This window comes from Pleurodeles waltl, chromosome 1_2, assembly GCF_031143425.1.
Source record: "Pleurodeles waltl isolate 20211129_DDA chromosome 1_2, aPleWal1.hap1.20221129, whole genome shotgun sequence".
In the NCBI taxonomy this organism is placed as follows: Eukaryota; Metazoa; Chordata; class Amphibia; order Caudata; family Salamandridae; genus Pleurodeles; species Pleurodeles waltl.
Window position 1 is genome coordinate 778664332 of NC_090437.1, and position 5779 is coordinate 778670110.

The 5779-nt window shown below is 40.3% G+C and overlaps 1 long non-coding RNA gene across 1 annotated transcript; it reads right to left on the minus strand.

The window, feature by feature from the left end:
• Positions 1–4047: 4047 nt before the first annotated feature.
• On the minus strand, positions 4048–5115 carry LOC138295846 (uncharacterized). Its single transcript, XR_011203700.1, has 2 exons — positions 5044–5115; positions 4048–4300 (listed from the first exon to the last, which is right to left on the minus strand). It is a non-coding gene; the product is annotated as an uncharacterized lncRNA (long non-coding RNA).
• Positions 5116–5779: the final 664 nt, after the last annotated feature.

The following is a 5779-nucleotide window of genomic DNA, read 5'->3' on the forward strand; positions in this document are numbered from 1 at the left end:
AACTCCACGTTAAAGGCAATAGGCAGCTAACCTAAATATCAAATGTAATGTCTAATGTCATGTCAAAGCCAATAGGCAGCTGAGCTGAATACAAAATGCAATGTCTAATATCATGTCAAAGCCAATAGGCAGCTGAGCTGAATACAAAATGTAATATATAATACCATGTCAAAGCCAATAGGCAGCTAAGCTGGATACAGAATGTAATATCTAATGCAATGTCAAAGCCAATAGGCAGCTAAACCGAATACAGCATGTCAAAGCCAATAGGCAGAGTACAGAATGTAATGGCTAATGCAATGTCAAAGCCCATAGGCGGCTAAACTGAATACAGAAAGTAATGGCTAATGCCATGTCAAAGCCAATAGGCGGCTAAACTGAACAAAACATACAATGTGCTACTGATGAACATTGAGCAACTAATATGCGCAGTGGTGAAACACAAAGTCATTGGTCAAACAAAACTAATCGCATCACATATATTTAGACATAGACGCAACGTATAAGTGCAATCCATGGAAAAATCCACAAAACACTTTAGCTGACCACTAATATTGAGGCACTGTCAGACTGGGACACAATTCTGCAAATAAAGGAATGACTCGAACTGTGCCCCCACGAAAAGACTGATTCAGCCCTTCCTAATCTCGGGTGGACCACAGAGGACACCACTATTTTTAGATGTAGACGCCACGTACGATTGCAATCCGTGGAAATAGATACAGATTAAAATCCACAAAATACTTTAGCTGACCTTGAATATTGAAGCATGTGAATTTTGGAGTAGTGAGAAGAAATCTTACATTTTCAGATCATAATACTTGATCAATATTTTAATGAGGTATTCTATGAACAAGAAACAAACTCATTTAGGTTGCTTGTGGCGAACAGAGAAACAAACTAGCCGTAGGTTCTCTCGAGCAGATCAGAGAGGGCACGGTCAGATTGAGACACAGACGCTACAAATAAAGTAGCCACTCGATCGGTGTCTCATGAGAAAACAGACCGTGTCCCTCAGGGGCAAATCCCTGGTGGACCGGAAAGGGCACCGCTACACTTGAGACGTAAATGTTACGTATGACTGCCATCCATTTAAATGGCGGTTCGCGGCGCACTGGAAAGACCACAAGTCGGTGTTCTGCAGAGCGTCCTGCTTACCTCTAACGAAGTAAGTCGGAGAGTGAACTTAATGATTATGTTCTACTTAATTGTTTAACTATTTAACTTTGTGAATGTATTTGATGAGTCTTGCCCTGTTTTTCATTGTAGAGGAGTTAAAAGCCTCGGTCGTTTATATCGCTACAACAGTTAATCCAAAGACAAATAGATTGCTGATTTACGAGTGTGAGAGAACAGGGCTGATTGCAGAGACCCCCTAACTTTTTGCCCCCATTTTCCACTTTTTGCTGGTGTTGTCCTGACTCTGATGGTGCCCTGGGTACTGCTAACCAGACCAAGGGCCTGTGCTCTAGGTAAACTCAGTATGCAAATTAGGCTAATTATAATTGGCTAAGTCAACCTACCTATAAGTCCCTAGTACATGGTCGGGCAAGGAGGTTTAGCATAGGTAGTGCCCCCATAGGTGCACTGTTGAGGTGCCCAGTGTCATTGTAAAGGCAGGCCTGCCTTGCTTGCTGCTTTTAAATTAAAGTTAAATGCAAATTCGACTTTGGAATTAAAAGTAGTTCCAAAGTCTTAAACTACCTCATTTTTACATATAAATCACCCCTAAGGTGTGCCTTATGTGGCTAATAGTTTTATAAGCCCTGGTGAGGTAAAACAGCCAAATTCGTTTTTCCCTCATTATGGTGAATGGCCTCCATAGGCTAGAATGGGGAGACTTTATTTTAATTTTAAAAGTCCCCTTAAGTAACAGATACCAGAAGTTTGGTATCAAGATAATTGTTGTAATAAATCCTTCCAGTTGTTGGAGTTTTAAACTTTACCTGAAAAGTTCCCAACTTCAGCCCTGCAGCATTTTTGCTGCTGTGCTCTGATTGGCCAGGCTGCCTTGATGAGGTGTGAAGTGGTCTGGCTCCACACAAAGAGATGTGCCTGGGGGAGATCTCCCCTTAGCAGATGGTGAAGCAGGAAGGTGGAGGGCTGCCAAACTGGTCTTCAAAGGCAGGGAAGGACATTTGGAGCAACCCAGCAACACCCTCACATCCTGTAAACCCAGACAATTAGGTGCCTCCTTGATTAGATTAGGAGAGGGCACGAGAGGGGTGTGTTTAGGATTTTTAGCCACACCAGTGGAACCAGTACCCCCCTGTTTTCACCCAGAAGCAGGGATAAAACTGGCAGACCTGCACCCACTTATGCAGGTAAGATTTATTAATGGCCTCCGAGGCCTTGGTGGGGAGAAGAACACCCAACTCCTCTTTTTTCCCCAAGTAGAAAGCAATTTCATAGACAAAGAAATTGAGGCGCTCCTTTCAAAAAGAGCTACAGTACAGAATGTCCCTCATTCACAGGGTTTTGTCGGTATAATATTGTTGGTTCAGAAAAAGGACCACGGTTTTTGTTTGGTCCGAAACTTCAAACAGTTCAACTCTTGGATTGTTTATTGCCACTTCAAGATGGAGGACATACACCTGCTTTGCGATCTTCTGCAGGGGGAAGATAGGATGGTCTGGTTAGATCTCAAGGAAGCTTATTTAGCCATCCCCATCTTTCCCCCATCTGAGGTTTCTCCAATTTCAGTGGTCACCTGTGGTACGAGTTCACCGCAATGCTCTTTGGTCTGTCCTCGGCCCGTGGTGTTTCACCAAGTTACTTGGAGCGGTGGTCCAATATTTCCGGTAGCAAGGAATGTTCTTGATTACCTACCTAGATGACATTCTTGTCATGGCACAGGACACGGACACGGTCCTCCTTCATCTCTCTCGGGCAGATTTTTCCCAGTCCTCTGCATTATCAGGCTCTTCACGGATTGAAGATTTTACATCTTCGGAAGGGATGTGCAGTTTAAAGTTCTGTTTGTTTTGATTGGTTGCTGTGAAATTGCCAGTAAAAAAGAGACCCAAGTCAAAATGGAAGATCTTCCAGGAGTCATTCCGAAGTCATCCGATGACTCCAGCTAGGCTATTCCTGTAATGATCTGACGAAGTCATCCCAAAACATCCTGAAGTATGTGTATAGGCCGAAATATTTACATGAGATGACTCTACAGTCATCACAAAAACTACTCTGGGATGGTATCCTAATTGCTTCAATTGAATATGCGTGATGATCTTTTACTACTCCAGGAACACCAACTGACAACTTCAGGATGAGTGCTAATTACTACAGATGATTCCACAACATCTTCACAATGACTGAGGATTACTCTAGGATGTTTCCAGGACAACTTTTGGATAACTGTAAATTATTTCAGGATGACTCCATGACAACTTTAGAATGAGTATGGATTATTCCAGGGGGATTATAGGAAAACTTTAGCATGAGTGTGTCTTACTATAGGATGTCTTAATGACAACTGCAGGGGGAGAGTGGATTACTCCTGGATGATTCCAGGAAACATGTTGATGGCTGTTGGTAACCAATGAATGATTTATTATCGAGTGAGGATTGTAATACTCACTGCAGATTCTATTATATTCATTCTATGATATGAACATTCTATGGTCACATTTTCTCAAATCTAGTGCCCATCAAGTACTGTGAGGTGCGGGACCCATGTTCAATCCTGTACAAAAGGGAATTGTGTTTGAATGTAAGAAATGTGTCTTGTTTATACATTCCAATTAAATCTAAGTAACTAATAAGCAGCTAAAATGAACCACAGCTGTGGCATAATACTTTATTTTCTGTGCAATAAAAGGTGGTGGTGGGCTTGGGGGTGGTATAAAACAAATCTGAGGTAAGAATTAGAGAGAATACAACACGCTTTTAATTCAAAAGAAGCCTTTTAATTTCTGATACTCCCTAATATTCAGTGGTCATTGCCTTCATTTGTGTATAAGATATTACCTGACATTTTTCTAATATTGTGATAAGTGGGAAAAGACTAAACAAAACAGAGGTTGAAATAAAATGGATCCAAAATGACTTCAACATTCATTTTATTCAAGTGAAACACATACCTGGTCCCAAAAGGGCTCAGGTTATCATAAAATAGAACAGTTAAAAGTAGACAAGAAATGGTCAATGAAAACTGGTACTTCGTTGTTTACTTCTAGATTTGCTGGTTTCTTCAGTTCTCATCTTGCAAGGAAGATCTTTATGGCAAGTTTTCACTGCATCGTTTTGATGTTCATGGTAGGCCAGCTTTTGGCGATGTACACAGATTTCATAAACTCTGAAAGGATAACAAAAACATAGATAAGGATATTTTTCCAAAGAGAGCATTGTCTTAAAAATGCAACAAGACCATAATCTTCCAATAGTCAGTACAGTTTGTTTATGGTGAGTGGTCACAGGAGCACAGGTGATATTAGGTCATTAGTCATGGAGGAGGAGAAAGACAATTTCAATTTCTGAACTGTGATAGAGAAAGAAGTAATTTCAGAAGATCAATCACATACTTACGAGGGTGTAGCTCAGGGGTCTTCAAACTGTGTGTGTGTGTGGGGGGAGGGATAGGGGTGGCCTCAAGGGATTCCCAGGGGGAGGTGGGTGGACTAGGTTCTGGCCAAAAAAGGCATTATGCAGATAACAGGACTTTGATTTTAAGCAGAAACAACATTTATTGCATTTTTAAAAAGTTAACAGAACTTAACTGCAATGTTTAAATAAGTCCAGACACTTTTAAACATAGCCTACTTAATAGAATAATGGTGAAAAATTTGGAGGCGGGCCAGATTATTTTTTTTATTATACTGGGGGGGGGGGGGGCAGTGTTAAAAAGTTTGAAAACCACTGGGACCACGTGTACCAAAAGGCAATTAAGACATTTGAGCCACACCTTATTAACGCCAACCGTTTCTTCATCAAGGGAAGCAGTTCCAACATGAGCCTTAGTAACACCTTTGCCACATTTGTTTGGTAAAAATTTATCTTACTCAAACATGTGAGGAGAAAACTTGCACTATCCAAACATACCTGGCCTTTTTCACCAGCTGTCCTCTCTTTGGGATAAGGTTGGTTCTCTATGAGGAAGGATCAGTAGAATCTTCCATCATTTCCTGCAAATCAGCCTGCAGATAGCCACACGGAATATTAATATACATGCCATCATGCTAGTTTAAACAAAATGTAAAAATATAAAGTGGTAGTCTGTGGATAATTATCTGTCATCTAGGCATATGTCACCTAACAGTGAAATAATTATATTTTTAAAACCATAAAAATGAAGCAGATATGTCTAATATTTTTCCACTCTAATGTTTTCAGATTGTAACACAGAAATAATATACCAAAGGAAAAAAATATTAAAGCAAGCCACCCTTTGTATTGCAAATGACCCCTTGAATATTTTTGATGATGTCGAGGATTTTTTGTAGGATGTTTGACCTTGTCAATTCAGACTGCTGCCTGCAAATGATTTATAGCCGTCTAGATTCAGCATGTGCCATACACCTGTGCTATAATGAAATGGAAATAAATAATTTCAAGTGAGTAGATTTGAGAAACACAAACATATTTTTGGGCTGTACAGATATAAAAAAGTGGTATAGATTTGGGTGTTGTGATATATATGTCGAAAAACTGAGGGGCATATTCACAAACTGCATTTTCTAATATATTTTGAAGTACTACAAAATGCTATTCACAAACTGATGCGCAGTGTTTATGCCTCTCCTATCTTTTTCTGACCAGCGGTCTCCTTCCCCCCCAC